This window comes from Bos taurus, chromosome 3, assembly GCF_002263795.3.
Source record: "Bos taurus isolate L1 Dominette 01449 registration number 42190680 breed Hereford chromosome 3, ARS-UCD2.0, whole genome shotgun sequence".
In the NCBI taxonomy this organism is placed as follows: Eukaryota; Metazoa; Chordata; class Mammalia; order Artiodactyla; family Bovidae; genus Bos; species Bos taurus.
In genome coordinates this window covers 36,388,493-36,413,473 of record NC_037330.1, presented here as the reverse complement: position 1 = coordinate 36,413,473, position 24,981 = coordinate 36,388,493, and the positions used below count along the sequence as shown (strand labels likewise).

The 24,981-nt window shown below is 41.0% G+C and overlaps 1 long non-coding RNA gene across 1 annotated transcript in view; it reads right to left on the bottom strand.

Annotated features, from left to right (window-relative positions):
• Positions 1–11,706: 11,706 nt before the first annotated feature.
• Positions 11,707–24,981, bottom strand: part of LOC132344868 (uncharacterized) — a 76,835-nt gene continuing 63,560 nt past the window's right edge. Inside the window, exons 3-4 of the long non-coding RNA XR_009493905.1 lie at positions 13,027–13,102; positions 11,707–12,238 (exon numbers count right to left, since the gene is read on the bottom strand). This is a non-coding gene — a long non-coding RNA (uncharacterized lncRNA). The remainder of the gene's footprint in view (positions 12,239–13,026; positions 13,103–24,981) is intronic.

Sequence of the window (24,981 nt, the reverse complement as noted above, 5' to 3'; positions counted from 1 at the left end):
AACTTTACTGACATTTTTTTGGGTGTTAATTCTAAAAGGTATTGTAGGTGTTCATAGAACCGTTCAACTTCAGCTTCTTCAGCATTACTGGTTGGAAAATAGACTTGGATTACCATGATATTGAATGGTTTGCCTTGGAAATAAACAGAGATCATTCTGTCGTTTTTGAGATTGCATCCAAGTACTGCATTTCGGACACTTTTGTTGACCATGATGGCTACTCCATTTCTTTCTAAGGGATTCCTGCCCACAATGGTAGATATAATGGTCATCTGAGTTAAATTCACCCATTCCAGTCCATTTTAGTTCGCTGATTCCTAGAATGTCGACATTCACTCTTGCCATTTCCTGTTTGACCACTTCCAATTTGCCTTGATTCATGGACCTGACATTACAGGTTCCTACGCAATATTGCTCTTTACAGCATCAGACCTTGCTTCTATCACCAGTCACATCCACAACTGGGTGTTGTTTTTGCTTTGGCTCCATCCCTTCATTCTTTTTTTTTCTTTTTTTTTTTTTCATCCCTTCATTCTTTCTGGAGTTATTTCTCCACTGATCTCCAGTAGCATATTGGGCACTTACCGACCTGGGGAGTTCATCTTTGAGTGTCCTATCATTTTGCCTTTTCATACTGTTCATGGGGTTCTCAAGGCAAGAATACTGAAGTGGTTTGCCATTCCCTTCTCCAGTGGACCACATTCTGTCAGACCTCTCCACCATGACCCGCCCATCTTAGGTGGCCCCACACGGCATGGCTTAGTTTCATTGAGTTAGACAAGGCTGTGGTCTGTGTGATCAGATTGGCTGGTTTTCTCTGATTATGGTTTCAGTGTGTCTGCCCTCTGATGCCCTGTTGCAACACCTACCGTCTTACTTGGGTTTATCTTACCTTGGACATGGGGTATCTCTTCACAGCTGCTCCCACAAAGTGCAGCTGCTGCTCCTTAACTTGGATGAGGTCACCCCTCCTGACCCTGAATGTGAAGTAGCTCCTCTCGGACCTCCTGCGCCCGCACAGCCACTGCTCCTTGGACGTAGGGTAGCTCCTCTCCACCGCTCCTGCTCAGTGGCAGCCTGGTGCTCTTGGTCGCCACCCCTGACCTTGGGCATGGGGTAGCTCCTCTAGGCCGCACTTCTGTGCTGTCCTGGAATATGAAGTCAAGTGGGCCTTAGGAAGCATCACTATGAACAAAGCTAGTGGAAGCGATGGAATTCCAGTTGGGGTACTATAAATCCTGAAAGATGATGCTGCGAAAGTGCTGCACTCAATATGCCAGCAAATTTGGAAAACTCAACAGTGGCCACAGGACTGGAAAAGGTCAGTTTTCATTCCAATCCCAAAGAAAGGCAATGCCAAAGAATGCTCAAACTACTGCACAATTGCACTCATCTCACACACTAGTACAGTAATGCTCAAAATTCTGCAAGCTAGGCTTCAGCAATACGGGAACCATGAATGTTCAAGCTGGTTTTAGAAAAGGCAGAGGAACCAGAGATCAAATTGCCAACATTTGCTGAATCATGGAAAAAGCCAGAGAGTTCCAGAAAAACATCTATTTCTGCTTTATTGACTATGCCAAAGCCTTTGACTGTGTGGATCACAATAAACTGTGGAAAATTCTTCAAGAGATGGGAATACCAGACCACCTGACCTGCCTCTTGAGAAACCTATATGCAGGTCAGGAAGCAACAGTTAGAACTGGACATGGAACAACAGACTGGTTCCAAATAGGAAAAGGAGTACATCAAGGCTATATATCGTCACCCTGCTTATTTAACTTATATGCAGAGTACATCATGAGAAACGCTGGACTGGAAGAAGCACAAGCTGGAATCAAGATTGCTGGGAGAAATATCAATAACCTCAGATATGCAGATGACACCACCCTTATGACAGAAAGTGAAGAGGAACTAAAAAGCCCCTTGATGAAAGTGAAAGAGAAGAGTGAAAAAGTTGGCTTAAAGCTCAACAATCAGAAAACTAAAGATCATGGCATCTGGTCCCATCACTTCATGGGAATTAGATGGGGAAACAGTGGAACAGTGTCAAACTTTATTTTTTGACAGAAAACAGCAAAATTTTGTAAAGCAATTATCCTTCCAATCCCTCCCAGCATCAGAGTCTTTTCCAATGAGTCAACTCTTCACATGAGGTGGCCAAAGTATTGAGGTTTCAGCTTTAGCATCAGTCCTTCCAAAGAACACCCAGGACTGATCTCCTTTAGAATGGACTGGTTGGATCTCCTTGCAGTCCAACGGACTCTCAAGAGTCTTCTCCAACACCACAGTTCAAAACCATCAATTCTTCGGCGCTCAGCCTTCTTCACAGTCCAACTCTCACATCCATACATGACCACTGGAAAAACCATAGCCTTGACTAGACGGACCTTTGTTGGCAAAGTAACGTCTCTGCTTTTCAATATGCTATCTAGGTTGGTCATACCTTTACTTCTAAGGAGTAAGCATCTTTTAATTCATGGCTGCAATCACCATCTGCAGTGATTTTGGAGCCCAAAAAACTGTATCCAATGTTTCCCCATCTATTTCCCATGAAATGATGGGACCAGATGCTATGATTTTAATTTTCTGAATGTTGAGCTTTAAGCCAAATTTTCACTCTCCTCTTTCACTTCCATCTAGATGCTTTTTAGTTCCTCTTTACTTTCTGCCATAAGGGTGGTGTCATCTGCATATCTGAGGTTATTGATATTTCTCCCAGCAATCTTGATTCCAGCTTGTGCTTCTTCCAGCCCAGCGTTTCTCATGACACACTCTGCATATAAGTTAAATAAGCAGGGTGATTATTTCTAGTAATTTTCTGGTGGAATCTTTAGGGTTTTCTATGTAGAGGATTATGTCATACTAGAAATAATCAATGACTATAGTAAAGTTGCAGGATATAAAATCAACACACAGAAATCCCTTGCATTCCTATACACTAATAATGAGAAAACTGAAAGAGAAATTAAGGAAACAATTCCATTCACCATTGCAACGGAAAAAATAAAATACTTAGGAATATATCTACCTAAAGAAACTAAAGACCTATATATAGAAAACTATAAAACACTGGTGAAAGAAATCAAAGAGGACACTAATAGATGGAGAAATATACCATGTTCATGGATTGGAAGAATCAATATAGTGAAAATGAGTATACTACCCAAAGCAATTTATAGATTCAACGCAATCCCTATCAAGCTACCAACAGTATTCTTCACAGAGCTAGAACAAATAATTTCACAATTTGTATGGAAATACAAAAAACCTCGAATAGCCAAAGCGATCTTGAGAAAGAAGAATGGAACTGGAGGAATCAACCTACCTGACTTCAGGCTCTACTACAAAGCCACAGTTATCAAGACAGTATGGTACTGGCACAAAGACAGAAATATTGATCAATGGAATAAAATAGAAAGCCCAGAGATAAATCCACGCACATATGGACACCTTATCTTTGACAAAGGAGGCAAGAAATATACAATGGATTAAAGACAATCTCTTTAACAAGTGGTGCTGGGAAATCTAGTCAACCACTTGTAAAAGAATGAAACTAGAACACTTTCTAACACCATACACAAAAATAAACTCAAAATGGATTAAAGATCTAAATGTAAGACCAGAAACTATAAAACTCCTAGAGGAGAACATAGGCAAAACACTCTCTGACATACATCACAGCAGGATCCTCTATGACCCACCTCCCAGAATATTGGAAATAAAAGCAAAAGTAAACAAATGGGACCTAATTAACCTTAAAAGCTTCTGCACATCAAAGGAAACTATTAGCAAGGTGAAAAGACAGCCTTCAGAATGGGAGAAAATAATAGCAAATGAAGCAACCGACAAACAACTAATCTCAAAAATATACAAGCAACTCCTACAGCTCAACTCCAGAAAAATAAACGACCCAATCAAAAAATGGGCCAAAGAACTAAATAGACATTTCTCCAAAGAAGACATACAGATGGCTAACAAACACATGAAAAGCTGCTCAACATCACTCATTATCAGAGAAATGCAAATCAAAACCACTATGAGGTACCATTTCACACCAGTCAGAATGGCTGCGATCCAAAAGTCTACAAGCAATAAATGCTTCAGAGGGTGTGGAGAAAAGGGAACCCTCTTACACTGTTGGTGGGAATGCAAACTAGTACAGCCACTATGGAGAACAGTGTGGAGATTCCTTAAAAAACTGGAAATAGAACTGCCTTATGATCCAGCAATCCCACTGCTGGGCATACACACTGAGGAAACCAGAAGGGAAAGAGACACGTGTACCCCAATGTTCATCGCAGCACTGTTTATAATAGCCAGGACGTGGAAGCAACCTAGATGTCCATCAGCAGATGAATGGATAAGAAAGCTGTGGTACATATACACAATGGAGTATTACTCAGCCATTAAAAAGAATACATTTGAATCAGTTCTAATGAGGTGGATGAAACTGGAGCCTATTATACAGAGTGAAGTAAGCCAGAAGGAAAAACATAAATACAGTATACTAACGCATATATATGGAATTTAGAAAGATGGTAACAATAACCCGGAATACGAGACAGCAAAAGAGACACTGATGTATAGAACAGTCTTATGGACTCTGTGGGAGAGGGAGAGGGTGGGAAGATTTGGGAGAATGGCATTGAAACATGTAAAATATCATGTAAGAAACGAGTTGCCAGTCCAGGTTCAATGCACGATACTGGATGCTTGGGGCTAGTGCACTGGGACAACCCGGAGGGATGGTATGGGGAGGGAGGAGGGAGGAGGGTTCAGGATGGGGAACACATGCATACCTGTGGCGGATTCATTTTGATATTTGGCAAAACTAATACAATTATGTAAAGTTTAAAAATAAAATAAAATTAGAAAAAAAAAAATAAGCAGGGTGACAATATGCAGCCTTGATGTACTCCTTTTCCTATTTGGAACCAGTCTGTTGTTCCATGTCCAGTTCTAACCGTTGCTTCCTGACCTGCATATAGGTTTCTCAAGAGGCAGGTCAGGTGGTCTGGTATTCCCATCTCTTTCAGAATTGTCCACAGTTTATTATGATCCACACAGTCAAAGGCTTTGGCATAGTCAATAAAGCAGAAATAGATGTTTTTATGGAACTCTCTTCCTTTTTCCATGATCCAATGGATGTTGGCAATTTGATCTCTGGTTCCTCTGCCTTTTCTAAAACCAGCTTGAACATCTGCAAGTTTACGGTTCACATATTGCTGAAGCCTGGCTTGGAAAATTTTGAGCATTTCTTTAATAGTGTGTGAGGTGAGTGCAATTGTGTGGTACTTTGAGCATTCTTTGGCATTGCCTTTCTTTGGGATTGGAGTGAAAACTGACCTTTTCCAGTCCTGTGGCCACTGTTGAGTTTTCCAAATTTGCTGACATATTGAGTGCAGCACTTTCACAGCATCATCTTTTAGGATTTGAAATAGCTCAACTCGAATTCCATCACCTCCACTAGCTTTGTTCATAGTGATGCTTCCTAAGGCCCACTTGACTTCACATTCCAGCATGTCTGGCTCTAGGTGAGTGATCACACCATCATGATTATCTTGCTCGTGAAGATCTTTTTTGTATAGTTCTGTGTATTCCTGCCACCTCTTCTTATTCTCCTTCTGTTAGGTCCATACCATTTCTGTCCTTTATTGAGCCCACCTTTGCCTGAAATGTTCCCTTGGTATCTCTAATTTTCTTGAAGAGATCTCTAGTCTTTCCCATTCTGTTGTTTTCCTCTATTTCTTTGCATTGATCACTGAGGAAGGCTTTCTTATCTCTTCTTGCTATTCTTTGGAACTCTGCATCCAGATGCTTATATCTTTCCTTTTCTCCTTTGCTTTTCACTTCTCTTCTTTTCAAAGCTATTTGTAAGGCCTCCTCAGACAGCCATTTTGCCTTTTTGCATTTCTTTTCCATGGGCATGGTCCTGATCCCTGTCTCCTGTACAATGTCACGAAGCTACATCCATAGTTCATCAGGCACTCTATCTATCAGATCTAGTCCCTTAAATCTATTTCTCACTTCCACTGTATAATCATAAGGAATTTGATTTAGGTCATACCTGAATGATCTAGTGGTTTTTCCCTACTTTCTTCAATATAAGTCTGAATTTGGCAATGAGGAGTTCATGATCTGAGCCACAGTCAGCTCCCGGTCTTGTTTTTGCTGACTGTATACAGCTTCTCCATCTTCTCCATATTCTGCAAAGAATATAATCAATCTGATTTTGGTGTTGACCATCTGGTGATGTCCATGTGTAGAGTCTTCTCTTGTGTTGTTGGAAGAGGGTGTTTGCTATGACCAGTGCATTCTCTTAGCAAAACTCTATTAGCCTTTTGCCTGCATCATTCCATATTCCAAGGCCAAATTTGCCTGTTACTCCAGGTGTTCCTTGACTTCCTACTTTTGCACTCCAGTCCCCTATAATGAAAAGGACATCTTTTTTGGGTGTTAGTTCTAAAAGGTCTTGGAGGTCTTCATATAACTGTTCAACTTCAGCTTCTTCAGCGTTACTGATTGGGGCATAGGCTTGGATTACTGTGATATTGAATGGTTTGCCTTGGAAATGAACAGAGATCATTCTGTCGTTTTTGAGATTGCATCCAAATACTGCATTTCAGACTCTTGTTGACCATGATGGCTACTCCATTTCTTCTAAGGTATTCCTGCCTGCAGTAGTAGATATAATGGTCATCTGAGTTAAATTCACCCATTCCAGTCCATTTTAGCTCGCTGATTCCTAGAATGTCGACATTCACTCTTGCCATCTCCTGTTTGACCACTTCCAATTTGCCTTGATTCATGGACCTAACATTCCATGTTCCTATGCAATATTGCTCTTTATAGCATCAGACCTTACTTCTATCACCAGTCACATCCACAACTGGGTGTTGTTTTTGCTTTGGCTCCATCCCTTCATTCTTTCTGGAGTTATTTCTCCACTGATCTCCAGTAGTATATTGGGCACCTACTGACCTGGGGAGTTCCTCTTTCAGTATCCTATCATTTTGCCTTTTCATACAGTACATGGGGTTCTCAAGGCAAGAAAACCTTGGCAAACCTGAGTGGCTTGCCAGTCCCTTCTCCAGTGGACCACATTCTGTCAGACCTCTCCACCATGACCCGCCCATCTTGGGTGGCCCTACATGGCATGGCTTAGTTTCATTGAGTTAGACAAGGCTGTGGTCCATGTGATTAGACTGATTAGTTTTCTGTGATTGTGGTTTGTGTGTCTGCCTTCTGATGCCTCTCACAACACCTACCGTCTGACCTGGGTTTCTCTTACCTTGGACGAGGGGTATCTCTTCACGGCTGCTCCAGCAAAGTCCAGCCGATGCTCCTCACCTTGGACAAGGGGTATCTCCTCATAGCCACCCCTCCTGACCTTGAACGTGGAGTAGTTCCTCTCGGCCCTCCTTTGCCCACGCAGCCACCACTCCTTAGACGTGGGGTTGCTAATCTGAATTATATTTTTCCTATTAAATGTGGAAATATTTCAGCTAAATACTTTCACAGAAGCTATCTTCTGCCTCCACTAAAAGTAACAATGTTCAACAAATTTTTTATAATTACAATGTCATTAAGTTGACTAGTTAGTTCTGTTATTATTTTGAATGGGTCATTAAATTTGCATTCGTAATCCTCTCAATTTCATTTTATTATGGATATAAGATTTATTTATACAAGTAAAATCAAAAGTTTGATTAAACAATTCGTACCAGCAGGTAAGATTTTCCAAAAGACAATTATGCACATTTATATTCTCATTCTCATTACATTCTCATCATTTAATTGTTAAATTGTTTCTTTTGTAGGGATAAATTTCAGTGTCTACCTGATTGCATGTTTTGTCTTTAATAGTTAATGTGAAAGTCGCTCAGTTTTGTCCGACTCTTTGCAACACCATGGACTATACAATCCATGGAATTCTCCAGGCCAGAATACTGGAGTGGGTAGCCTTTCCCTTCTCCAGGAGATCTTCCCAACCCAGGGATCGACCCCAGGTCTCCCTCATTGCAGGTGGATTCTTTACCAGTTGAGCCACCAGGGAAGCTCAAGCATATTGGAGTGGGTAGCCTATCCCTTCTCCAGAGGATCTTCCCAACCCAGGAATCGAACCGGGGTCTCCTGCATTGCAGGCATATTCTTTACCAACTAAGCTATTGGTTAAAGCCCTATTAATATTTAAAATTTCCTCTGAATCTTCAAAAATTTGTTCAACTCTTAACACTGTGATTAAATATTTCCAATTTTTTTAATAAAATGAAATAGAGAACCTGACTACAAAAAAGGGTCAATAGAATTATAGGGAAATTACAAAATCATTTATTATAGGTTCAAACATACCTAAAATTACATTTGTGATAGGCCATAAGAAGAGAAAATAAATATTAATATATTGTCACAATGATACCAGTCCCAAAATTTTGTGTATGTATAAGATATTTGTAAATTTTGATAATTACAGCTATACTTCAAAAAATAGCATAATCAAAAAGCAGAATGCAGTAGCTTGTTTGGATTATAAACTATGCATGTACCATAACAAATTTCCTGCACATGTCTGCCCCATGAATTTCTTAATTTATGAGAAAACCATTTTTTAACCATGCACTATATAGTAATGTAATATTTGTAGTCATATTATCACTATGAAAACAAATACATCCTCAGTGTTCATCTTTAGAGATGAATTAGCAAAGGGGTTCAAAATAATGTAAGGTGTTTCTCTTTCAATATAATGAACTTCCTCACCCATCTGATGGGATTGCCCATGTGTGCTAAGTTGCCTTTCCCCTGTTTTCAAATTTTTCTCTTCTTTGAATTTTGTCAATTTAATTATAATGTGTCTTGGTTTAACCCTTTTATAGGGTTCAACTTATTTAGGGTCTTTTGAGCCTCATGAATCCGAATATCCATTGCTTTCCTAAGTTTAGGAAGTTTTCAGTCATTATTTAGATAGACTCTCAGTCCCTTTCTCTCTCTCTTCTCCTTCTAGAGTTACTGTGATGCATAAGTTTATTTTACTTGTCAGTGTTCCAAAAATACCACAGGTTTTCTTCATAAATTTTTTATCCTTTTTTTCTTTTTGCTCCCCTGATGGGATAATTTTCAATGGCAATTGGAACCTAATTTTTCCTTCTGCTTTTTCGAACTTGCTGTTGAAGTTCTCTTTTGAATTATTCAGTTCCATCATTGCACTCTTCAGCTCTAGCATTTTCATTTGCTTTGTTTGATGGTTTCTATTTCTTTGTTAAACTCCTCATTTGTTCATGCGTGCTTTTCCTAATGTTGTCTGTCTGTTTTTTGTACTTCATTGAACTTCTTTAAGAGGGTTATTCTGAATTCTTTGTCAGACAATTCAATGATCTCCATTTCTTTAGCATCAGTTATGGGAGCTTAGTTCCTATTACTGGTGTCATGTTTACTTGATTATTTGTGATTCTTGTAAACTTGTAGGTTTCTGTGCCTTTGAGTAAACAATCTCTTCTTTCAGACTTAACAGTTTTAGTGTTAGCAGGTTAAGACCCTTGGCAATCACTTCTGCTTAGGGTAGTGGATGGGTCAGGTAGTAGTATCTGTGGACAGATGGAGCACATTACAGGGATCCCTAGTTGGGTGAGGTCACTGCCTTTTCCTCTTAGGCTGAGGGAAGAGTTGCCAGTGACTGGGCTCCACAGTCGGGTAGGTTTTCTAGCTGAGCTTCTTGTTCAACCCGTGTCTCTGGGTGAGCTCCCCAGCTGGACAGAGTTGCTGGCTGTTTTCCATATTTGGATGGAGCCACTATCTGGCTCTGGAATCATCCCTGGTCAGATGGGGCCTCAGGCTGTCCTCCCCAACCTAGATGGTACCCTGTGTGGTCTTTATATTAAGGCAGGGCCACAAGCTTGGCTTTATGGTTGGGTAGATCAGGGAGTGCTCACAGTTGGGAGAGGTTGTAGGGTGGATTTTCTGGTCTGGAGGGCATGCTAGTACCCCATAGTTTTGTGGGGATGATGAGTATGCTCTAGGATTGAGAAGAATCTCTATCCTGGCTTCTTGGTCAGGTAAGGACACAAGCTATGCTCTGCGATTGGGTAGGGTCGGGGTCCCTGCATCAGGGAGGCTACTGGAAGTACAGCAATCCCTTAGGATCACATGCCCTGCTCCACTGATCGGTAGGGTTGTGGGCTGAGCTCTGTAGCTGGGTGGCTCCACAGGCTGAGTTTTCAGCCTCTTTGGGGTCTTTTCAGGCCCCCTGGTTATTTAGGGCCAGTTGTTATTCATTTGCTAAGTCATGTCTGACTCTTTACAACCCCAAGGACTGCAGCACACCAGGCTTCCGTGTCCTCCACTATGTCCCAGAGTTTGCTCAATTTCATTTCCATTGAGTCAGTGGACTAATCATCTCATCCTCTGCCACCCCCATCTCCTTTTGCCTTCGATCTTTCCCAGTGGTCAGGGTCTTTTTCAATGAGTCAGCTCTTCCCATCAGGTGGCCAAAGTACTGGAGCTTCAGCTTCAGCATCAGTACTTCCAATGAGTATTCAGGGTTGATTTCCTTTAAGATTGACTGGTCTGATCTCCTTACAGTCCAAGGGACTCCCAAGAATCTTCTCCAGCACCAAAGTTTAAAAGCATCAATTCTTCACTGCTCAGCCTTCTTTATGGTCTGACTCTCTCATCCCTACATGACTACTGGAAAAACCATAGCTTTGGTTTCAGGGACAGAAACTATGCCTAACAGATGGACAGGGCTGCTGGCTTGGCTCCCTGCGTGCAAAAGCCAGAAGATGTCTTCCAATGCTGCAGAGTGTTGTGGCCATGATTTCTAAAGCAGTGGATCCAGATGCTATAATCAGAAGTTGGGCTGTGAATCTGCTCTCCTACCAGGGAATAGTATGTGCTCCATGGCCAGCATGGCCTGGTGGTGGCGATCCAAATCAGGCCAAACGGCAAGCTGAGCTCCCTGACCTGATTGGGTCATTGGCTTGGTTCTGCAATTTTGCAGAACTGCTGGCTGGGATCTCTGCTTAAGCCCTACTGCAAGCAGGAATGCCATTGGCCAGGTGGTGAACTGAATCCAGTAATTGAGCTCCACAGATTCTCCCAGTGATCCCTGTGAGGTAGGACCTAACTGAGCCTACCAGGAAGCAGCCAAAAATGCTAGGGAAGCTGGATTTCCACCTCAGGTTCTGTTTTTCTCACTGGTCCTGGGAGCCTTCTCAGTAGGGCACTGTGCCCCCTACCAAGGGAGAGGTGATGTGGTCAAAGTGAAACTGCTCCTCTTACTCTTATAATTCATTCATTCTCAGTCTTTGTTGTCTAGCAAGTGTTTCAGCCTCAGCTGGGTTCTTTGATTTCACAACGCTCTCCTGTCTAGGCACATGGCTAGTTGCTCTTATTTGTGTATGCTCAGTCACTGAGCTGTGTTCAACTCTTTGCAACCCCATGGACTGTAGCCCACAAGGTTCCTATGTCCATGGGATTTTCCACGCAAGAATACTAGAGTGGGTTGCCATTTTCTTCTCCAGGTTATCTTCCCAACCCATGGACTGAAGCTGCATCTCCTGTGTCTCCTACACCGGCAGGCAGAGTCTTTACCATTGCCATCTTGGAAGCCCCTGGTTGGTCTTGTTAGGGGACTGCATTTTGATAATATCACCCACCTCCTTTAAGTTATTGTTCTTAAAATGAAATTTTAAAATACACAAAGCATTAGTTCCTTGATAGTTTTATTCTTTGTTTCATTAAAAATATTTCAGACATAGAAACCTTAATTTTTCATTTTCCTTGATTAAATTCTTAAGACTGGTTCTAAAAGCATCTTCAAATTGGACATTAGAGTATATGCTGTTCCATATCAGCTGGTTTTCTTTTTTTTAGGAAGAAAATATCTTTTCTCCTTGTTCTGATTTTTGCTTTGCCATCAATGTCAATATTGCTTTTGCTAATTCAGATTTTAAATCAACTTCTGATTTCATTTAAAGCATTCCATACAACAGTCACAACTTTTTTTCTCTTTGCATGTCCTCTGTTAAAGTGTCTAAAAGAACTGTAGAGTTCAGTTCAGTTCAGTCACTCAGCCCTATCTGACTCTTTGCATAGAGAGACTCTTTCCATAGACTGCAGCACACCAGGCTTCCCTGTCCATCACCAACTCCTGGAGCCTACTCAAACTCATGTCCATCGAGTTAGTGATGCCATTCAACCATCTCATCATCTGTCGTGGTAGTGGTAAGGAACCCACCTGCCAATGAAGGAGACATAAGAGAGTCAGGTTCGATCCCTAGGTTCAGAAGATCCGCTGGAGGAGGGAAGAGCAACCCACTCCAGCATTCTTGCCTGGAGAATCCCATAGACAGAGGAACCTGGCAGGCTACAGTCCATAGCGTTGCACAGAGTCAGACGTGACTGAAACAACTTAGTATGCGCAATATTATTAAGATAGTCTAGCAAAGCAACAGCACTACACAGAATCACATGCCAAAGTTACAATGAAATGATTTGTTTTCAGAACTTGTTTCTTGGAATGCCACTTATATATCTTAGAAAACCACCTATAAATTTTGTGCAATGTATTTTATAAGTACAAATATAATTTCTTCTTTGCAAGAATGGCTCACCATTAGCAGCAGACATGTCCAAGAACATACACTTTAAAAATGGCAACAACTGCAAGCATGACTGCTGAAATAAAAACTGTGTTTTTCTATTGTGTTCCTGTCCTTTTTCTTGTAAATTGGATGCCTGTCTTTCACTAATTCTCAGCTTCTAAGATTATCCAGACCCATGTCAGTTAACACATTATACAAAGACACAGAAATAAACATTAGTAAAGCTGCCATCCTTCCTGAAACAAAGGATGAGATTATACATTTGATTACTGATTTATTTTACTTCCAGGGTAGTTAAAATCCCGGAAAAATTTGTGTAGGGAGGCTACACATTAGTCTATCCTTCTATCTATTAGAAGGTTTGAAAGATTGGATAAGGCCACTATTTGAAAGCATGGTGGCTCAGGGGTAAAGAACTCACCTGCGGGGGCTGGAGATGCAGGTTTGATCCCTGGGTCAGGAAGCTGCTCTGGAGAAGGAAATGGCAACATTCTTGCCTGTGAAATCCCAGGGACAGAAGGAGCCTGATGAGCTACAGTCCACGGGGTTGCAAAAGAGTTGAACACAACTTACTGACTAAACAACAACATATTAAATCAGGGTAGAAAACCAGATAACCTTAAAAGCCACTTACAACCTTAAAATAATAAGGCTATACTCAATGCCAGGGATTAATTCATTAAGCCATTGCCACTAGCTGTTAAATTTTCTAATATTCTGAGCCTGCTCTGAGCCTCTGTACTGCTTGGAGCTGAGTTACAGAAGAAATAAAAGTCAGATTGAGCTGTCATCCCCCAAAAATTAACATATGCACCTAATTGGCTTAGGTTTTATTATTATTATTCATATAATTAAAATTTGTGTCTATAGAAACTGTGACCATTATTTTTAAATTACTATTTCAGAAAAGCAAGTTATCAAGATTAAGGTTGTGACACAAGTAAGGGAAATTCATAAAGTGTGCAGAAATTACAGCTAAATCCAAAATGGGCATATCAGTACATAAGCAGGAACACATTTTCAAGTTCTTGATATGCTTGGCCTCTATCCCATACCACTAATTACTTCTCAGCTCAAACAGGCAAAATCGCTAGCGATTTGCTCAGCAATAGGTGAAAAGACATGTTTCTTTTTTTCTTTCCCTATGGAAAATTGTCTGCATTGTACTGCAATGCTGAGCAAGTTATTCTTAGCAGCATGTCCCCTCAGACATTTTATGGCAGCGTGGGGATATTAAATGTATGATTAATAAATAATTACAACTACGTGTCGTATCTTCAACCCACATTCAAAAGGAATTGTGACTGTGTGAGGCATTTAAGATAAGTTCTGAGAACAATATATTTATACATTTTAATTTAGATTTATTCCAATGTTAAAGTATAAATATTTACATATACCATGCCTACTTTACATATAGAATTATTTTAACCATTATCAGTATACAACTACCTCCAGGGAGAAATGCAGTAAAGAATTTAGCAGCAGGAAAACACAATAAACAACAATTTAGGACAGAAGGTAAAGAACATTGTAAACATGGAAAATCTGAAATTAGAGAAAGAATTTTTAACTAGGCAGAATGTAATCACTCAGCTGGAATTTGTCTGCATTACCAGTACAGGAGCATTTTGTTACTGTGGCGGAAAGGGCTTTCAGATATTTCATGAACAAACCAAGCAGAAAACCCCATCTCAGTCTTATTCACTACCTCTCTACCTAAGAGAACAATATAGTGTGAGCTTAGCTTATCTATCCTTGTGCAGGGATATAATATTGGAATGATTATATCACTGGCAGCAGGGTATAGTCTTCGTGAGCTTAGGCCCTGAATTTTCTGGAAAAGTCCCAAATTCCTACTTGATCAATTCTAGGTGCTATCCTTAGGTTCCAAAATTATGATCACTGTGACTTTGAAACCCAAATCTGTGGCTGATGAGAAAACACTTCTAGCTCCAGCTCAACCACTCAGCTTGTGCCCTAAAATGTTTCTAAGCAGTTTGGGTGGCAGTCCCAATCTCCCTCTTTATGCAAAGGCATGACTGGGAAGATGCCAAACAGCCTATCATTCCATGGCTTAACCAGCATTAAGCAGGACAGCCTAGCTGTTAAAAACACAGATGGTACCAGTGTGATTGGATTTGAATCCCAGCTCTGCTAATTCCCAACCCTGTTTGAACCTGGGCAAACTAATTAACCACTCTGTGCCTCAGCTTCTTCATCTGTAAAATAGCCTGACGACAATAGTAATTTCTCATGGAGTTGTTATAGGAGGCTTTGATGAGTTGACATAAAGCACCAATAAGGAGGAGGGGTATGGGGGGGGGAAGGAATGGGAGTTTAGGATTAGCAAACTATTATATATAGAATGGATAAACAGCATTCTACTGTACAGCACAGGAACTATATACATTCAATAATATCCTGTGACAAAACATAACAGAAAATAAAATGAAAAAGAATATATAGGTATAATGGAGGCACTTTGCCATACAGAAGAAATTAACACAACATTGTAAATCAACTATACTTCAATAAAAATTTTTTGAAAAGAACCTAAGCACAGAACAGTAAATGTGATAAGCATAATGGTTAAATAAACACGTGAGAAAGGACTGCGTATGTTCAAATTCTCTATTAATGCAGTTATTCAGCTGTCCTTCCCTCTTTATACTCCAGCTCAGAGCACCTTAGGAGAAGGGTTTTGCTGTATATAATTATGAGAAAGCAGATTACAGAGGTTAAGAAACTTGTCCACATCTTACCTGACACCCAATATTTATAATCTTAGTATGTCTGATTTCAAATCTGTGCTCTCTATACTCTGCTTACCCAGAGTCCCCAGAGATTTTGCAAGATGGTTATTACTTATTATAATATGTTTTGGTCCCAAATTTGTTGTCTACAAAAATATATAACACATATGATTTTTGGACATGCAGTGATTGAAAGGCAGTTTCTGGTTTACATTCTCACAATGAAAAAATAGCAGTTCCAGAATCAGATTCTACAGCAAGGCCTGCTATGTTCATAATATCAGCTCTGTCACTACCTAGATGACTTCAGGCTTAACATCTCTGTGCCTCAGACTTCTTCTCTGTTAAGTGAGCAGAGTGTCAAGTGTTAGCTGCTCAGTCGTATCCGACTCTATGCAACTCCATGGACCCATGAACCTACAAACCCTACCAGGCTCTTCTGTCCATGGAATACTCCAGACAGGAATACTGGAGTGGGTAGCCATTCCCTTCTCCAGGGGATCTTCCCAACTCAGGAATTGAAACTGGGTCTCCTGCATTGCAGGCAGATTCCTTACAATCTGAGTCACCAGGGATGCCCCATAAAGGTACTTAATTCAAAGTATTATTTAAATATTTAATTAATTGATTTTTTTAAAAGCCTTAGAGCAATGCCTGGCACATAGGAAGCAACATAGAAATGCTTCTCATTAATATACTTACCATTACTACTATTACTTGGGAGGCTGGGATGAGTGGCAGAAGAGATATTTAATAATACTATACCAATATAATCAGGACTATATATACATATATAGCCTACAGAGATGGGTAAATGTGTTTCCAGTTTTTTTTCAAACAGAAAATCACTCTTCTTGCCAAAGGGATTTATTACTCCTTCCTCACGAACCATTGCTTTAGTGTGCAGAAGGACACTGATCCCCAAACAAGAGACACTTAAAAGGCTCAGCTTAGAGATACAGAGGGATCCCAGGTGGCACAGTAGGAAAGAATCTGCCTGCCAATGCAGGAGATGCTGGTTCAGTCCCTGGGTCGGAAAGATCCCCTGTAGTAGGAAATGGCAACTTGCTCCAGTATTCCTGCCTGGAAATCCCATGGACAGAGGAGTCTGGTGGGCTACAGTCCATAGGGTCACAAAGAGTCAGACACGACTGACCATACATGCATGAACCCAGAGATACAGAAAGCTGGGGATTATACAGACCCAACTAACAATAAACAAAAATGTTGAAAGGAGGCAAAGCCTTCCATGGAAATGAGCTGTTAAAAAGTCAGTATCTAATAACAAGTCTTTGAGTAAGTATTATACATAACAAACTCAAATTTAGTGGAATAGATCTGACTAACTTGGATGAATTGAGGACAGCACCATGGGGAGAAGGAGGTGAAGACAGACTGGGACTGAGGCATCCCTTTGGCTACCTCTCTTCAAAGCTTATGATAACCAATGAATGAAGAAGAAAATGACATTGATATCAGAAATCTTACTAAGCCTTGAAAGTTTGTTGTTATATATGCAAACAGTATATGGTTCTTTGTATAGTATGGAGCCTTAATTTTTTCCCATATTTATAGACCTCTAAATATAAAAGTCCCTTCAGGGATTGTAAAAGAGAGTTGCCTAAACTGGCTGGACCCCCCACTCAGCTGTTAAATTTAAGATTCTGGTGTTCAGAGTGTACAAAATTGGTAGTACTTACAATATTTTCTCTTAATAAGGTTTATTTCGAAGTGGCCCCTCTTAGATTTGTCTTGGTAGGGTTTCTGTTTCCCATTTGCTTTCTCCTTTGTTTTCAGTAGAGGGAAAAACTCAAACAGATTTGCTGAGAGCCCCAGTGAATGGGTCACTAAGAGGATTGTAGATTTTAATAGACTCTTCTCTTGCCTTCCCACGCAGCTAGCTATTTCCTAAAACCCTAAGTTCGAAGGATTTGAAATAGAACTTTAAATATTATAGAGCTAAACCATCAAAGAGTTTTAAACCTGCCACTGGATGAAGGACAGAAAGAAAGGACCATCTGATCTAAAGCCATGAATTCTTAGCGCTGACGATGGCTCCCCTGGAGCAGAACAGAGAAAAACAGAAAAGGAAAATGCTTAATTGAACCAAAATAAGCTACTATGACATACATGGAAATCAAAGCTTCAAAATGACAAATTAAAATAAAGGGTAAAGAAAGCAAAGGTGATGTTAACTTTCTTTCCTGAAGCTGCTAACTTATCTAGGGCAATGGATTTCAGATGCTGGAAAAAGTGCTGGTCCATAATGATGTTTTTAATGTTCTCCTACAAAGTGGACAACATTAAAAGATTTAAAAATTAAAAGATTTTTTTTTATTAAGGGTAGTTGTTTTTTTAAAAAGGGATTAATACTTATTCTAGGAGTATGTTCTACCTATGTGCTCAGTCACTCAGTCATGTCCAACTCTGTGACCCCATGGACTATAGCCCGCCAAGCTCCTCTGTCCATGCGACTTTCCTGGCAAGAATACTGAAGCAGATTGCCATTTTCTTCTCCAGGGGATCGTCTTAACCCGAGGATGAAACCCACGTCTCCTGTGTCTCCTCCACCGGCAGGTGGATTCTTTACCATTGAGCCACCTGGGAAGCCCATTCTACATACAGTTTTGTATTAAAATACCATGTAATTGGAAGAGATTGTGACAAAATATGGTAGTTCATTTGTTCATTTCAATGCCTTAATGATTAAAATTAACAATCAACAACACTATATTACCCACCTACCCCTCAAAATTCTGATCCATAAAAAAAAAGTCTGAGACCCAACAATCTGAGTCAGTTCTCTTCCAGAGGGTACATTAGCATTACCTTGGAAGTAGTTTACAAGCACAACCCCCCTCCCCACCCCTTGTGCTATGAGCTCTCAGAAGGAAAGTGGAAGGAGAGGGACGGGAGATGTGTATTCTTATATAAGATTCTGATACAGACCCTAATTGACATCCACATTCTCATGGGAGAATCCTCAACTCTCATCCCTGGAAGACCCATATCTTTTTATTTTGTGTTTTTCTTGAATTTATTCACCTCTATGGACAGGGGACAAATAGTTTACAATGGATTTTCCTAAATAAGAGAAATCATATTTTAGGAAACAAGTTTTTATGCTCCACATAAAAAAGCTCTTTGAAGGAGAAGCTTCAAGGAAACCGCAATTCTTTTCATAAAGAAATCATAATATTAAGACTCTAGGGATATAGCAAATATATTCTTGACTGTGGTGGCAAGCTAAATAAAGTCCTTGAGCTAATTTTAATGGAAAAATTTCTACACACACACCGAATAAGTAGACATACTCTATAAATATATATTTCTTGAGTTCTAAAAAAAAAAAAAACACACACATGGAGGAATGCTAAAATATATATTCAAACTATGCAAGATGGGTGAAAGTGTAAAAGTAAATCCAGTTTTCTTTAACACTGTGAAGCAAAATAAAATGTTTAAAACACTGAATTCCTCTCTGTCCTTGAGGAGATTGCTCTAGTACAATCTTTTTGCTCTAGTCTAGCTCATTTCCTCACTGACTGTATATTCAAAACAAATTTACTTATTTAGCCATTGATTTCCATGAAAGACTTTGCCTCCTTATGGTGCTATTAGAACTAATGCTATGCCCTGACCTTCCTCTCACTCCACCCTACTGCCAGAACAAAATATGTCTCAACTTTTCCTCTGCAAATTCTACTCATGCTCTAAAGCCTATCTTGTATATACAAGCACAGAACACTGAGCATGTGCTCGGCACTTGCTAGGCTCCAAAAGGCCATAAGGGGCAATTTGAGGTTTTAAGGAGATTTGGTTTTTAGGTGTGGAATATGACTTGGAGGAAGCCTTGAATATAAAACAGGGAGATTCTTTAGGAGGCTGCTGTAATTATCTAGGACAACTATTATCAAAGCATGGCCTCCAAATTATCAAAATCAGAATCACCTGAAACTGCAATTTGTTAGAACTGCAAATGGTCACGCCCCATCCTAGACCTACCAAAGCACAAACTACAGGTTCCATCCCAGCAACCTGCACTGTAGCAGGGCTTCCAGGTGATGCTCATGCACACTGAAGGATGTGAGCCACTGACTGAGTACTGGGAAACAAGATTAGTGGAAATGGCTTCAGAGAGCAGAAAACGCACTTTCCAGCTACTACTGAACTGGAAGACACGATGACTGGTTAGATGACAAGGAAGAAATCAAAAAAAAAAATTGAAGGTTTATGATTTGTGTGACTGATGCCTAGTGGAGCCTTTGAGAGATATAGAAATATAAGAAAATATAAGATTAATGGTACAGCATAGAAAATAAATGCTTATTCTCTATTCTCTCTGTGTGCACGCATGCTCAGTTGTGTCCGACTCTTTGCAACCCCACAGACTGTAGCCCGCCAGGCTCTTCTGTCCGTGGAATTTCCCAGATAAGAACACTGGAGTGGGTAGCCATTTCCTTCTCCAGGTGATCTTCCTGATCCAGGGATCAAACCCACGTCTCCTGCATCTCTTGCAGTGGCAGGAGGATTCTTTACCACTGAGCCACCTCAGTTCAGTTCAGTTCAGTTCAGACGCTCAGTCGTGTCTGACTCTTTGCGACCCCATGAATCACAGCACACCAAGCCTCCCTGTCCATCACCAGCTCCTGGAGTTCACTCAGACACACGTCCATCGAGTCGGTGATGCCATCCAGCCATCTCATCCCCTACTCCTCCTGCCCTGAATCCCTCCCAGCATCAGAGTCTTTTCAAATGGGTCAACTCTTCGCATGAGGTGGCCAAAGTATTGGAGTTTCAGGCTCAGCATCATTCCTTCCAAAGAACACCCAGGGCTGATCTCCTTTAGGATGGACTGGTTGGATCTCCGAGCAGTCCAAGGGACTCTCAAAAGTCTTCTCCAACACCACAGTTCAAAAGCATCAATTCTTCAGTGCTTAGCTTTCTTCACAGTCCAACTCTCACATCCATACATGACCACTGGAAAAACCATAGTCTTGACTAGATGGACCTTTGTTGGCAAAGTAATATCTCTGCTTTTCAATATGCTATCTAGGTTGGTCATAACTTTCCTTCCAAGGAGTAAGAGTCTTTTAATTTCATGGCTGCAATCACCATCTGCAGTGATTTTGGAGCCCCAAAAAATAAAGTCTGACACTGTTTCCACTGTTTCCCCATCTATCTTCCATCTCTCAGGGGCAGTGGCTGAGACAAGCTACCGCACGCCCGAGGTTAGGGTGGCGGCCAAGAGAAGCAACCCCACATCCAAGGAGCAGCGGCTGCATGGGCAAAGGAGGGCCGAGAGGAGCTACTCCATGTTCAAGGTCAGGAAGGGCGTCCCTGAGGAGATACCCCAAGGTAAGGAGCAGCAGCTGCACTTTGCTGGAGCAGCTGTGAAGAGATACCCCACGCCCAAGGTCAGAGAAATCCAAGTAAGACGGTAGGTGTTGCAAGAGCGCATCAGAGGGCAGACACATTGAAACCATAATCACAGAAAACTAGCCAATCTGATCACACAGACCACAGCCTTGTCTAACTCAATGAAACTAAGCCATGCCATGTGGCCACCTAAGACAGGAGGGTCAAGGTGGAGAGGTCTGACAGAATGTGGTCCACTGGAGAAGGGAATGGCAAACCACTTCAGTTTTCTTGCCTTGAGAACCCCATGAACAGTATGAAAAGGCAAAATGACAGGATACTGAAAGGGGAACTCCCCAGGTCAGTAAGTGCCCAATATGCTACTGGAGATCAGTGGAGAAATAACTCCAGAAAGAATGAAGGGATGGAGCCAAAGCAAAAACAACACCCAGATGTGGATGTGACTGGTGATAGAAGCAAGCTCTGATGCTGTAAAGAGCAATATTGCATAGAAACCTGGAATGTCAGGTCCATGAATCAAGGCAAACTGGAAGTGGTCAAACAGGAGATGGCAAGAGTGAATGTCGACATTCTAGGAATCAGCAAACTAAAATGGACTGGAATGGGTAAATTTAACTCAGATGACCATTATATCTACTACTGTGGGCAGGAATCCCTTAGAAGAAATGGAGTAGCCATCATGGTCAACAAAAGAGTAAGAAATGCAGTACTTGGATGCAATTTCCAAAATGACAGAATGATCTCTGTTCATTTCCAAGGCAAATCATTCAATATCATGGTAATCCAAGCCTATGCCCCAACCAGTAACACTGAAGAAGCTGAAGTTGAATGGTTCTATGAAGACCTACAGACCTTTTAGAATTAACACCTAAAAAAGATGTCCTTTTCATTATAGGGGACTGGAATGCAAAAGTAGGAAGTCAAGAAACACCTGGAGTAACAGGCACATTTGGCCTTGGAATAAGGAATGAAGCAGGGCAAAGACTAATAGAGTTTTGACAAGAGAACGCACTGGTCATAGCAAACACCCTCTTCCAACAACACAAGAGAAGACTGAGCCACCTAGGATGCATCATATCTGAAATTTTAGACATTCAAATGGAGATGTCCAGAATCATAATACAACAGAGAGATCTGAATATAGGAAGAAGGATTAAGATAAAAGTGATCTTAGGAGCGATTAAAGTTGAAGAGCTAATTTAAAAAAACAAAAAAACAGGGAACAGAGGACATCACCCAAAGAGAGAGTATGACAAGTGAAGGAAACTGGAAAGATGGGAAAAACTGGAAACTGGAAAAAAGGAAGATGGAATCTGGAAAACACTAACATTTAAAGAATAGACGGGTGCAAAACTTGGGAGAGAAAAAACAGAATCATGATATTTTAGAAATTCAACAAGGCAACAGTTTTAAGAAGGAGGAGTTGATCAACAGTTTTAAATGTCACAGGGAGATTAAGGTAAGAGAAGAACTATATCCATTACATTTGGAAATGAACACAGTTGTGACTTTGCTAAGAAAAATTTCAATGGTGATGAAACGAGATTAGGGTAGGAGAAAAAAAATGAATGAATTAGGACTCTGGTTTCAGCCACAACTTGTAAAAAGTTTAGAATTCATTGCTCTTATCCTTATAACAACAAAAAATAAGTTGGACAAACTGAAAATAAGTGACTTTTCTTGGACCCAAAAGAAAACTGACACACTTCCAAAATCTGGAGAAAGGATCATCCAAGAAAAATGAGCCTGCTGTGTTTACCTGAAGTAGAAGCCATTGGAGCCATCAACTGATTGGAATACTTAAAAGGTTATTTTGGCAAATCACTGGAGGATGAGCATGGACTAGCATGAGTGTGAGAAACTCCTGGGACCTTCCAGAATATCATGGGTTCTCCTTCCAGGTGATCATCTAGCAAAAATCCCTCCCTGAATCAGTCACGGAGAGTGTTTTGATCACTTCCTCTTCACCCCACTGGTGAGGCAGGGGTTCGCTCTAGGATTACAAGAATGGCCAAACTCACAACCGACACAGGATAAATGAGCTTGACAGCAATTTATGAGTCACATCTAGTCACAGCCTGAGAGAGGAGGACACCATATGCATTAAAGGAACACATGGGGGCTTCACTTGGGAACAGAGTGAAAAGTGAAGGACTGTGGAAGGCAAGTTTTATAGTAGCAAGAGGAGAAGGTGCACCTCAGTTTCTACATAAAGGTGTGGTTGGCTTGTTTAAATAATTCTGTAATCTGGCATGGAACTGAAACTCACTACTCACGGATTAAAACCACCTGTATTTAGTCCATTTGATAGGGAGGATGGTTAAGCAGAGGGTCATATCAAAGGAAGCAGAGTGAGGCGAAAGTAACCACAAAGGTTTCTATTTTCTGTAACTGATGTATTGACACTTGGGCGTTGCTGACCTTGGAGGAACTGCCAGTCTCAGGACTAGCCACTTTTTAGTCTAGGCTAGGACTTGCCTGTGAGTACACTTTTCATTTGCAAACCAAGTCTAAAGAGGCCTTACAAATAGCTGAGGAAAGAAGAGAAGCTAAAAGCAAAGGAGACAAGGAAACATATACCCATTTGAATGCAGAGTTCCAAAGAATAGCAAGGAGAGATAAGAGAGCCTTCCTCAGTGATCAATGCAAAGAAATAGAGAAAAACAACAGAATGGGAAAGACTAGGAATCTATTCAAGAAAGTTAGAGATACCAAGGGAACATTTCATGCAAAGATGGGCTCGATAAAGGACAGAAATGGTATGGACCTAACAGAAGCAGACTATATTAAGAAGAGGTGGCCAGAATACACAGAAGAACTGTACAAAAAAGAGCTTCATGACCCAGATAACCATTATGGTGTGATCACTCACCTAGAGCTAGACTTCCTGGAATGCAAAGTCAAGTGGGCTCTAAGAAGCATCACTACAAACAAAGCTAGCAGAGGTGATGGAATTCCAGTTGAACCAATTGCAAATACTAAAAGATGATGCTGTGAAAGTGCTGCACTCAATATGCCAGCAAATTTGGAAAACTCAACAGTGGCCACAGGACTGGAAAAGGTCAGTTTTCATGCCAATCCCAAAGATAGGCAATGCCAAAGAATGCTCAAACTACCGCACAATTGCACTCATCTCACATGCTAGTAAAGTAATGCTCAAAATTCTACAAGCCAGGCTTCAACAATATGTGAACTGCGAACTTCGAGATGTTCAAGCTGGTTTTAGAAAAGGCAGAGGAACCAGAGATCAAATTGCCAACATCCATTTGATCATCAAAAAAGCAAGAGAGTTCAGAAAAACATCTATTTCTGCTTTATTGACTATGCCAAAGCCTTTGACTCTTTGGATCACAATAAACTGTGGAAAATTCTTCAGGAGATGGGAATACCAGACCACCTGACCTTCTTCCTGAGAAATCTGTATGCAGGTCAAGAAGCAACAGTTAGAACTGGACATGAAACAACAGACTGGTTCCAAACAGAAAAAGGAGCACGTCAAGACTGTATATTGTCACCCTGCTTATTTAACTTGCATGCAGAGTTGCTGCTGCTGCTGCTAAGTCGCTTCAGTCGTGTCTGACTCTGTGTGACCCCATAGACAGCAGCCCACCAGGCTTCCCCGTCCCTGGGATTCTCCAGGCAAGAACACTGGAGTGGGTTGCCATTTCCTTCTCCAATGCATGAAAGTGAAGTCTCTCAGTCGTGTCCGACTCTTAACAACCCCATGGACTGCAGCTTACCAGGCTCCTCCATCCATGGGAGTTTCCAGGCAAGAGTACTGGAGTGGGTTGCCATTGCCTTCTCCGTACATGCAGAGTATATAATGCGAAATGCTGGGCTGGATTAAGCAAAAGCTGGAATCAAGATTGCTGGGAGAAGTATCAATAACCTCAGATTTGTACATGACCTCACCCTTCTGGCAGAAATTAAGAAGAACTAAAAAGCCACGGAGAAGGCAATGGCACCCCACTCCAGTGTCCACCCCCTGAATTTATTACACTTCAAGCCATTAATCTCCCACTGTACTCACTCCAGGACCAGGTATCAGACAACCAGGAATAGTCCCCATACACCCAAGTCTGCAGAAATTATTCAAAGTAGCCACTTATGTTTACCCTGCCTTACCTGTTCCTTCCTGTGGAAACTACAATAAAGATTCCTGACAACATCCTCCCCTGGCTTCCTGTCTGCTGATCGACCGTGGTAATTCCCCTTGTGGCCCTGTGTAATGTGCTATGCTT